Source organism: Barbus barbus (assembly GCF_936440315.1).
Source record: "Barbus barbus genome assembly, chromosome: 49".
Taxonomy (NCBI): Eukaryota; Metazoa; Chordata; class Actinopteri; order Cypriniformes; family Cyprinidae; genus Barbus; species Barbus barbus.
The window spans coordinates 5,924,321-5,937,370 of NC_136727.1; the positions used below are offsets into that span (position 1 = coordinate 5,924,321).

Below are 13,050 nucleotides of genomic sequence, written 5' to 3' on the forward strand. Positions count from 1 at the left end.
CTATCAAGCTAGCTAAATATGTTTAACATGTGAATTCTTGCTAAATATGCAGTTATATTACGGGTCGTTGGCATGAATTGTACTCGTGAAGGAGCGGTGATGGAACGCTCCTGGAGCGAGTGAAAACCATGATGCTCTTGACTTTTAAAAAATCCGCTCCTCACTCCAGTCAAAATCACACCGCTCCGCTCACATACTCTGATTGTGAGTAACTGTTGCTGTCATGAAAGATCTATTTCAGAACCAGCTTCTATCAAAATAATCTGGCTACGGGCGCGGGCCAGATATTATTGCTGGCGGGCCACTTTTGGCCCGCGGGCCACCTGTTGCCGACCACTGCTCTACAGTATATCTATCTATCTAAATATAACAAATATAAATATTTATATTCATATTCATATATAAATATAATAATTATAAATAATAGCTATAATATTTATTTATTGTTTAATAATAATAAATGTTAAAAAGTAAAAAAAAGTGAACAACTAACGTTTTTGCTCTATCTGTACATAAACATTTATATAAAAATATAATATATAAATATATTAATATTTATATTGATATATAATTATAATATTATAATTATATAATATAGTTATAATATTTATTAATAATAATAATAATAATGTTAAAATATTAGACTGTTTAAAACGTAACACTTAAGTAAATAAAAACCAAAACTTTTAAATTTTCTCTCTCTCTCTCTCTCTATATATATACATTTATATTTAAGCATATTAATATTTATAAATGAATTTATATAGTTATAACTTATTAATAATAGTAATAATAATAATGAATAAATAATAATTATTATTATATAGTTATAACAGTTATATTATATATATAGTTATTATTAGTAGTAGTAGTAATATTAACAATAATAATAAACAAATGTTAAAATATTAGACTATTTAAAAATATTAAATATTAAAAGTAATATTTCAGTAAAAATAATCGTAAAAAAAAATAAATGTAATAACATCCTTCTAGACAAATATATTTGTATTAGTGTTTATTATTATTATTTTCTATTTGTTTGTATATTATTTGTGGGAAATGATAGTTCAGAATCTCTGTAGCATTTCTTTGTTTCAAAATAATCAGAAAAACTAAACTTTTCGGTTTATTTTCAGGATGAAAACCCACTAAAATAGCCACTATATCCCAAAGTACCACAGTATTAACATCACTGTACCATGAAATGGTCCAAATACTTTATCAAGGTAATAAGGCATGGAAATAAGCTAATATAGCCATATTATATTTTGATCAGTATTGATAAGAGAATAAAGTGACCTCTTGAAATGTCTAGATGTCCTGAAGGAGGCCCCGTCTGATTTGCCTGTCAACAACACCATCGACTTAATTCTAGCACGTTTTTAAATGCTACTGTTTCTGATCGCGAGGCTTCCTAATTCACTATAATAAATAAATCAAATATCAAATGAAAGGAAATGTAGATTAATAATATTTATATAAAATATATAGTAATTATTTACATAAATTATACAAATGTCAATGAAAAATATCTGAACTACTGAAAACTTTAAATACACTCTTTCTGTAAATTAAACCAGTTTTTGTTTTTAAAACAATATTGGTCAGTATTTTCCTTGCCATTTAATGTTTTTCTTGCTAGAATAGGAAATATGTTCATTGTATTAATATTTAAAATCATGTATTTATTAATATATTTGATTTATTAATATAATTAGATTTATAAATAATTTATAATATATATATAAATATAAATGTAACAATATCAAAAAAAATATTATATATAGTACATTAATTAAAAATATATAAAATATAAATGCAAAAAATAAAATTAATTTTAAATAAAATATATTACTTATTTAGAATATAAATGATAAATAATATAAATATTAGTTTAAAGATTTAGTTTTTCTTCAAACAAATTTCCTAATTTAAACAGGAAGTAGGGGTGGGCCATATCAAAATTCTCAAAAGTAGAAAAGTTGCCAATTATGATATAAAAAGTATACGCATATAAATGTATAAATAAATTATAAAAATAATATTAATGTAAAATAAATAAGATAAAAGATATACGTAATGTATAAATACAATATAGAATTATTTATATAATACTAAAATATTATTTAAAAAAGCTTTATAAACTAATTTTCCTGTTTTGACGCATTTCCTATTCAAGTATGTAATCGCAACTGTGAAAAAAAAAAATCTACAAAATGTAAATGCATAAATAAAATATATAGATGATATTTATATAAATACTGTACATAAATTTATATAAAATACACAAAATGACTTGACAAACAGTTTTGTATCCTGTTGATATATTTTCTATATCGAATATTATTCTAAGATGCCTGATCACAATTGTGAAAATTATACAAATAAAATATAAAAGTAGCAATAAAACAATATTTATATAAAATACATAAATTTTGAACACAAATTTGAAAATGGCCCTGACATGTTATCAATATTTTAAGTTTGTTTTCCTGAGGAGAAAAACTGTACATTTATCTAGTAAAATCTAATTTTGTCAACATTTATGGAAATAATTGCATGTATATATTACATCAAAGCTAACAAACAATGTTAAATATTAAAATGTATATAATTATGAACATCCTTAATACCTTCTGAAGGCATTTTAAAACTATAGTTCATACACACCTGTCATTTTTTTTTGCCCTTCGAGTCATTGCCCCTGACATGAAGGCCAGCGATACTAGCGAAGACGACTTAATTTGCACCAATTCGCTTTGTTATTCCACTTTCGTTACAAGCGTAATATTGAATAATCTCTTAATCTTCCTCCATGTCTTCATTTGCACTTCTGATGCAATTATAAGCGGCCGTACAGTATCCCTTCTTTATAGCCTTCCATCTTGGATCAATAGCTATCGATCGTCTCGGCCACGGCGCTTGATGCGGAGACAGAGATAGTTTAGCTCCTGTGTGTCACATGGTGGCTCACGGTGTAGTGGTTTGATTGGTGGGTTAGAGTTCAGGGCTCATTAAACCGCAGTAATTGTGTCAGCAAGGCGTATGCTAATCCGCCCTCGCGTAACATTTCATCATCCATATATGATGAATTAGCTTTTAGTCATAGTCCATACGCTGGTGCATTATGGCTTTATTAGCAGCTTTAATGTGGCGTGAGGGTGTTGAGTGTAAGTGAGGCGTTGATAAACGTGGGTTTCTAGCACAAAGAGAACTAAATTAGCATTTTGCTAACTGGCTAGCTGTTCTGTGGAAACAAAAATCTTAAAACAACAAACAAGATAATGTATACTGTAACAGATTAGCAAGTCTAGATGATCTATACTACTGTAGAAATGCTTTTTGTACTTTTGTGAATATCTTTACCTTAATGTTACTGTAGTAAAACTGTGGTAAAATTTTGCGTTAGCCACCATTGTACACACAAAAAACAATACACTGAACTTGTTTTTAGATTACTGAAGAAAAAGTTAAAAACAATGCTGACATGTTTCTGACTCATACCATGCAAGTGTTATACTACTGAAATAATGATTTGTTTTTACTTTTACAATGATACAACTTAGCATTAGCCACCAAAGTGAACAACATTGAACCTTTTTTTCATTTCAAGAAAAAAGTTAGTTAGAAAACAATGCTAACATGTTGCTATGCAGTTGTCAAGTCAATTCTGAATTCTTTTGGACTTCTTTTAATTCTGTTTTTACTTTTATGAACTTGCATGTTTCTAAGATATTTTGAATGGTTGCTGGGGTGTTTTGTGTGGTTACTAGGTGCTTGGTATTGATCAAAAACGCTCCACTACTGGAATAATTAGTTTTTACTTGTATGAATACCTTTACCTTAACGTTATAACAGTAAAACTGTGGTAAAACTTAGCATTAGCCACCAAAATAAACAACAACATTCAACTTTTTTCATTTCTCAAGAAAAAAAGTTATTCAGAAAACAATGCTAACATGTTATGGGGTTGTCAAGCCAATTATGATTTTTTTTTTCTTTTGTATTTTTATGAATACCTTTACCTTAATGTTACTATAGTAAAACTTAGTATTAGCCACCATTGCAAACAAAAAAAATGACATTGAATTTTAAGGTTTTTTATTTATTTACATTTATTATCCCAGAATGGTTGCTAAGGTGTTTTGGGTGGTTGCTAAGTGCTTGCTTTGATCAAAAGAGCTCACCTCTAAGTTTTATCATATTTAGATATTTTATGTTAATTTACCAGACAAAAATCTAAGTATAACTGCTTAGAAAATCAATCAGAAATTATAAAAATAACTGTTTGAATGGAATCCCAAATTAATTTACTGTGGTTTTACAGTAGTAACATTAACCGACTAAGTTATTTTATAGGAAACTATTGTTATAGTAATCTTTTATAATCTGCAGCATTAGATCTAATACTTTAAGACTCAAGTAAGGTTTTATGAAGTAATGGCTGCCGTTCACCTTTTGTGCTTTCGAGATATGAAAGCAACCGTGGAAATCTATCTTCTCGACTGGTAACAAGCCGCTGATGAAATCTCGCTATAAGTAGCACAGTGCAGTTTAAAACACTGCATCATCTGAGCAAGTATCGTGTCTCAGTGTGTGGTTTGGCTGTGCTGTAACAAAACAAAAAAGCAATTCTGCTTCATGGGGATTATTGAATTGCAGAGAGAGGTGGGAGATAAAGAGAGAAAAAACGGAAATCGATGGTTTAGAAAACACAGAGTGGTTGTATTCTATTACATGAGAGGCACATCTACTCCAACCGCAAGGTAAAGATTCACACGATTAAACGAAACAGACTCTCCAAACACGTAAACAAACACAAACACCTCTAAATACTTCCTGCCACGGTTTGCTGAGGTATTTCATGTGGCCGTAACTGTACCCCACCGTGTATAACATATCTCTAGGGTTGCGACATCAAAGATGTAGACAACCTGAGACTGAAAACAGACGATTTTACTTAAAAGTTTCTGAATGAAGCAAGGATGTTCCAATAACTGGTGTGGAGGAAGATAACGAGGTATGATGTGACATTAAACTTCGACATTTGTGGAGAATGAATAAATAAAATGGCAAAAAAAGAATATGCCAATTACGTCAACGTTAACAATTGTTTGAGCACCACAGCTCAGTGAGTCAAGAGCACTTGTGCTAACCACTGTGACAAGGCATTTCAAATACCTTCCTTATGAATAGTAACACATCCCTTTGGGATTAATAACCTGACAGTGGAAACAACATTGAAAAACCGTTTGTTCACAATTTGCACACAAATCAACTTGCAACCAATTTTACTTCCGAATTTGAATGAAACAAGATGTTCCAGTAATTGGTGTGGAGAAAGATAACGAGGTATGATCTGACATTAAACCTCGCAATTGATGAAAAACAAACTAAATATATTGCACAAAACGAATGTGGAAACGTTTAGTCAACGTTAAATAAACGCTAGCAAATTTCCGTTCGTTAATTTACCGATTTAGACTCAATGCTGCTCTAAAACAGTATGTTATTGCGATTTCAACTGTCTATCAAGCCAATTCTGAATTTTGTTTCAGTGAGATCCCAAATTTATTTACTATGATTTTATAGTAATAACAATATCGGAATAAGGTATTTTAGAGGAAACTGTGGTTACTTTGTGTTTCTCGTAATCTGTAGCCTTGCAATACTACTAGTAATACTTCTAGATGCAAAACGTTTAACGGTACGCTTACATTGCAAAGATGTACTAAAACACGGCAATATTTTTCCTTTGCGTTTTTGTCAACAATGATTCCCGTTCACACGGAACTGCGAAAATGACTAAAAACGTTCATGCCAGGCCAGCAGTTGGCGATGTCACTTTGTAAAGAAACACAACACATGCGTATGATATCACCGCTTTCACAAAATTGCGTTTTTATAGTTTACACATAGACGATAATGGCATCGTTTTCAAAAGCATGCACTTTGAATCTAATTTTCAAACGTATGCATTTTCAGGCATTAAAAGTTTTCTGTGTTTAGCTGAAAACGATGTGGTGTAAACGCCCCCTAATGTAACTTCCTAATAATAGTGACATGGATAAACAACCTGACACTTAAAACATGGAAAAACGGCTTTTTGTAAAACCAATTTGCTTCCAAATTTTCGAATAAAACAAGATGTTTGAATAATTGGTATTGAGGAAGATAAAGTATGATATTACAATAAAATTTTAAATTAGTGAAAAACAAATAATTAAATGCTCAAAAAGAATGTGCAAATGTTGTCAACATTAAATAAACCCTAACAAAATTTCACTGGTTTATTTATTGATTTAGCATTGATGCTGCTCTAGAACGATCCGTGTTAATGAGACTTTCACTGTTAAACCCATCAAGTCAATTCAGATTTCTGTTTGAACGAGATCCTAAATTAACTTACTATTATTTTACTGTAGTAACAATATCCAACTAAGGTTTTTCTCGTAATCTACAGCCTGAGATATAATACTTCAAGACGCAAACATTTTATGGTACGTTTACATGGCAAAGATATACTAAAAATGGCATCGTTTTTCCTTTGCATTTTTGAAAAGATTTGCATAAAGATGACAACTGTCAAAACAATCCCTGTTCATATGGATCCACAAAAAACTCTGTATTTTGCATGCCAGGCCAGTAGGTGGCAATGTCATTTTGTAAAGAAACACTACACAAACGCGTAATACACATACACGTGACATCACCGTTTTTCAGAAATGTACTTTTTTTTTTTTATATAGTTTTCACAGAGACGATAACCATGTCATTTTGAAAAACTTGCATGTTTTCAAAAGTTTGCATTTTCAGGCCGCCAAAATGCCGATGTCAGGTAAATGAACTGCCAAAACGCACAAAGAGTTTTTAATTTTTAGTAGAAAACTGTTGTTCAAACACCCCCTAAAATAACTTTCTAATAATACTGACACATCTCGTTCGGCTGAACAACCGGACACTGAAAACAACATGGAAAACTGGCTTGTTTATACACAATTCGCACGCAAACCAACTTGCAACCAATTCAATTTCTGAATTTCTAAATGAAACAAGTATATTTCAATAATTGCTGTGGAGGAAGAAAACAAGGTATGATCTGACAATAAATGTTGAAATTAGTGAAAAACAAGTAAATAAAATGTTCGATATGTTAAGTCAACGGTTAAAAAACCTAAGCAAATTTTCGCTGATTAATTTACTGTTCTAGCATCGACGCTGATCTAAAACCGTCCACGTTAATGAGATTTTCTCTTAAGTCTGTCAAGCCTAATATGAAAAGTAAACAGTAACTAACCACATTCATTTCTCACGGCAAAAAACATTAAATGAAACATGGCTAGTCATTGGAGATGACACACAGCCGTGAGGGTTCATTAGAGGGTAGGTGGAGAGTCTCTGTATGGATAAAGTAATTACAGTCGAGGATTTCTCGGGTTATTGGCTGGAGTGGAGATTACATATTTAATTAGAGAGCAATTATCTGGGGCCGTAATCCGCATACTGACTGATTAGTGGGATCAAAGCGCTACACAAAGGGAAATTAATCGCTAAATTAGATTCAAGAACAAAAAACTAAGGAGGAACCTCGCACCCATTCGGATAAAAGTGATAGCTTCATAGAGGTGACTGATGCAGCGTTTTAGATGCGTGTCGGCTTGATGTAGTAACTTCTAAGCTGCTTTTGTTATCAAGCGTATCTAGATCCAACAGAGAACACAGGACACTGAGACACTGCATTCAAATAAATCTCTGTGGAAAGAAATTGTTTAGAATGGTATATAATAGTGTTCAAAAGGATATATATTTTTTAAGAAATTAATAGTTTTATTTAAAATTTATTCAATTTTTTTAGGATTCTTTGACAAAAGTATGATGGATTTCACAAAAAACAGCGCAACATGTTTTTAAAATTTGTAATAAATGTTTCTTGAGCAGCAAATCAGCATATTAGAATGATTTCTGAAGGATCATGTGTCACTGAAGACTGGAGAAAATTCAGCATTGCGTCATATTTTATTATTATATTAAAATTTCACCATATTACTGTTATATTTATATGAATAATATATTGATATTTATTTGTTTATTCATTTATTTATGTTTTTGGATCAATTAAACGCAGTCTTGAAAACTTCTTTCAAAAAATAAATAAATGTAAAAATTAAATTAAATTAAAAAAACTTGCGGATCCCAAACTTTTGAACTGTAGTGTACAAACAAAATATGCCAACAAAAAAAAAACCTTAAACTTTCAAAACTTTTGCCTTTAAGAAAATAAACATACTAAGTGCACTATTAAAATCTAAAGATACTGTTAATAACTGTATAAGATACTGTTATCTTGAATTATATTTTATTGTAAGTTTGTCATTTCGTTATTTTAGCCATTTGTATTAGTTTTTGTTTAATAGTTTTATATAGTATTTTTATTTCAGTTTTAACTTATTTTAGTACAAAATTCGTCAATTTTCTAATATTCGAAAGATATTTATAAATATTAATAATACAGTATATACTGTATTTTTAAGTGTACAAACAAAATAGCATGCAGATCATACTTGATCATCCATTGACTTCCAGTAACAATATCCACCATTTATCTCCTTTTTTGACATTTTTATACAAAACTGCATTAAAATTAATTAGATAATTAAGAGATAAAAACAGAAAATTAAATTGAGGAGATATTAAAGGGGTCCTATTATGATCTTTTACAAAGTCATGATTTTGTTTTCGGGGTGTACTAGAACATGCTCTCATGCTTGATGGTAAAAAAAAGAAAAGAAAAAAGAATTGCATAATTTTCACATAATTTACATTTTTATAATACCTCTCTCCCCAGCCTGGCACAAACGGCTCGGTTAGTTCCGGGTTTGTTGAAGGTCCGCCTTCCGAAAAACTAAGTGTGTTGTGATTGGTTCGCTGTCTCAGTGCATTTTCATTGGCGAACAGCTTAGACAGTTTCAGTACTGCCCCGCCCCTTGCCAAAGCAGCAAGTTCGTCAATATTGCCATATAAATTTAGACCCCGAGAATACTGAGGATCGCGCAGAACCTTTGCATGCACGAATATTGCAAGACATATTAAAGTGGTAACGTTATTGTTGTTGTTTTTTTTTTTGGCTAAATCACGTTTTAGATAAGATGTCAACAACAGTTTAAAAATAACTGCATTTACTATGTACAGATAAGTGCAACAGTAATATGTATTATGTTTATTGTTCTTTAATTCTAACATTATAACATGAATTACAGTGAAACTGTTATACAGTTGAATTATTTATACCATAGTCCCACAGACTTACACTATTTGTGGCGGCATATATAGTATATGCAAATTAATTATCTGCCAGCAGGAGGCGCTGTTGGAGTGGGAGAGTTTGAGGTTTCCCCGGTAACGCTGTACACAAAGCCAAGCTCCGCTCACAATCGCTGCTTTATCAGATATTACATGAAAGATGAAACGAAAATGACATCCATAATTTTCTGAAGACAGTCGGTTTCCTTCAGAAATACAGGTGATATAAAAACTCCTGCACCGGGTTTTGATTTTGAAACGTGCAGTGCTCAACCAAACCATAGGCGAGATTTCTTTTAATGATATTCTAATTGGCCGCTTTGTGATATCACAAACACCGGAAAACAACGCTGTAGTCCAAACTGCCGTTCGTTGTAGTTCTTGAAAAGGGATTTAAAAAAAAAATGAAATATCTCCCTTTGGAGTGGACTTGTAAAATCTCGAGATTTGTAACTTTGTAGATCTTTTTTCATACCCAAACATACACACTACACACTGACTAAAATTCAAAAAGTGAAAAAGCATAATAGGACCCCTTTAAACATGCAATATAATCATGATATATTATAAGTCATGTCTAACATTATATTCTAATGATAATTTTGTTAAAAATTGCTTGTGCATATCACTTAAATATATATAATAAATAATTCAATTGGTCACAAAAATATCTGTCAATCTTTTATATCGTTCAAAATTGAAAATATGTGAAATGGTATGCTTTGGACAAAAATAAAAATTAAAAACTAAAACATGCAACATTGTCATTACTTCAAAAAGTTTATTTATTTAGTTTTATGTAAAAATGTCACACTGCAAATGAAAGGCCAATTTGAGCATGTTGCATCATGGGATACGGCTCTCATTTACACGTTTTCAGGTCATCAAACAATCTAATACTGGATGAAGAGAATGAAAGTGAAGAAGACAATATGCAATAATTGAAGAGAGTTATCTAACAGCAGCTGGCACACTGCGAAACACTACCTGTCTAGTTACAGAGGACATTAGTGTCGGCTCACTGACTACAGTCAGACTTGATTACAGTCAATAAAAGCTGGTTTATTCTGAAGCCAGATGCACCAGACCACTTGAAGGAAGAAAAGCCTTAGTACTAATACCCTTACAATTATTAGGGTTTGCTTAACTTAAGGCCGCTCAAACCGAGCACTGACCCTTCGCATCCGTGTCAAGAGGCCAGCAGCAAACACATTACGCCAAATCCATCAGTGTGGAAAGTGTGAAATTGTGTTTGAGTGTTTTCTAGATCTGTTCGTTTAATATTGCGTTCGATAAAAAAAATTGCTTTATGGAAGCTTAAAGAAAATAAAACATCTGCCTGTTTGTGGATGCAAAAATACATACAATTTGTAAAAAATAAATTAAATAATTTTTTTGTTTGTTTATAAAATGGCACAATGTAATACTTATCAGCTTTGCTCATAAATATAATAAATATTGTTATATTTAAAAAAATGGTAAATTAATATTTTTAAGCATGAAATTGTTAGTTTATTAAAGCATTCAATAAAAGTCATGTTAGCTGACAAAATATCTGTTTTTGGTTATAGAAATACATGAAAACAGACATTTTTGGATGCCGATAAGTGCATACTTAACAATATAATACATACGCGTTTTGCTTATCATTTGATAAATTAAAAATATATATTTATTTTTTTTATACAAAAAAAATACATAAATAATTTTCAAAACCTATGCCTTTAAGAAAACTAAAATACTAAGTGCACTATTAAAATGTAAATACATTTTTATTTTTGTATAACTGAGAAAGTGTTATGAATAACGTTTTATTTTTTATACTTAATTGTAAGTTTTAGTCATTTTGTTGTGTTTTTTCGCCATTTGTGTTGGTTTTTATTTCATAGTTTTACGTAGTATTTTCTTATTTTAGTTTGAACTTATTTTAGTACAAAATTCGTTCATTTTCAATATTGAAAAATATTTCTAATGTTTATAAATATTCATAATACCGTATATATATTTTTAAAATACGTAAGTAACTAAATTTTATGGCTTTTGTTTTAATTAGTTATTTTAGTACATCAGTTCAAACAAGAACAAATATTGGCTTTTTTATTTCACTTAACATTCATTTTATAAATAACAACATTTTTAGGTTTTTTGTTTTAATGAATTATAATATTCCTGTCAGTAATTGGCTATGTTTTTGTTCTCTCCCTGAAATAAAGCTATTGAACCAAAAAATCAGACATCTGTAACTACATCCATGCCATCATCCACTGTGACTCCTTTGGGATTCTGTAATATCCATCCTGCTGAATGTCTGCCTAATTAAGTGACTGACCCTGTCTGCACCAAACAGAATAGTGTGTGTCCTGCCATCGATCCGGGACCCTCGGCAGCGTGGATGTACTGACCCGTCTGACCCAGAACATTGACTGACAGAACTGCAGTAAATTAGATTCGCACCTGCTTAAATCAGGCACAGGTTAAGAGATAGAAAGATAGACACACAGATTGACATATGAAGAGTGAATGGTGTTCAGTTCATAGACACAGCATGCAATAACTAATGTAGTAGTTCATCTTGTCTTTTAAGGTCCTATTGTTAATAAATTTGTCAAGGAAGTGTTTAAGTGGATTAACAATGTATTTTATTATGTATGCATGCACTACTGTGAAGTATTTCGGAGAATACAAACAGTGATTATATTGTAAACTATATATTATTTCTTCTGAAATTCTTTGCACATGAAGCCAAATTGATTAAGATCCAATGTCTTTTTAAAATTTCTTTGTGTGAACTAGAGTTCAGTATAAGTTCCTTGAGATTCATAAAAAATAAAAATGCTGCTAAGTTATTGAGATTATTGGTAATTGTAGGAGTTACCAAAATGTTGACACGTTTATTTTTTTAATCATTTTTACTTTTTTTTAAATATTTATTTAGATTCCTCAATTATTTGAAGCATGGAAAAATGTAACATTAATGTGTGCATTTCAGATTTCTTTTATCAGTCTTAACATTTCATTTATTTGATACTTGTATTAAAAGTTTAACATGCAGAAAGAAATAAAAATAAAATGACATTTTTAAAACAAAAATGTAAAAAATAAATGTATGTTGTTACATAGCTTCTGCGCATTTGATCAGTCTTAACATTTCATCGAATACTTATTTTTATTGGAGTTTAAAATTTTGAAAAACTTTTTTTTTTTAAATGTTGTTTAAAAAGTTTAAAAACAAAATGTGTTATTTAATAAATTCAGCTTATTTTATCATCTTTACATTTCATTTACTTGTCATTTGCATCAAAAGTGTAACATTTAAAAAAATTCAATTAAAAATAAAAGTTTAAAATAAAACAACTTGTTATATACGTTCCATTTATTTGAAGTCGTAACATTGCATTTAACTGTTATTTTTGTTATCGAAGGTTTAAAATGCAGAAAAAGTGTAAATTAAGTACACAGTTTGTGTTCCACTCAGTAGTTTCTTGTTTTGCCTTATTTGTTGTATAATTGATAGTTAGTTAAAAAGAAAATTGTGCAAAAAAATTTTATAGAATTGAGATTTCTCTAACTCTTAACATTTCATTGATAGTTGTATTGAAGGTTTAAAATAAAATAAAAATATATAAACTTTAACTAAATTATTACATATCAGTTCTGCTCATCTCCACCATGCAAGTTTCTATCGTATTTTGCCTCATTTTTTGTATATACGTTATTCATTTTGGAATAAATAGGAAATTGTAGGGG

General features: G+C 30.1%; 1 protein-coding gene across 3 annotated transcripts in view; it reads right to left on the minus strand.

Moving 5' to 3' along the window:
* zranb3 (zinc finger, RAN-binding domain containing 3) overlaps positions 1 to 13,050 on the minus strand; it is a 70,973-nt gene that overhangs the window by 57,202 nt on the left and 721 nt on the right. The gene's annotated exons all lie outside the window — the stretch shown is intronic.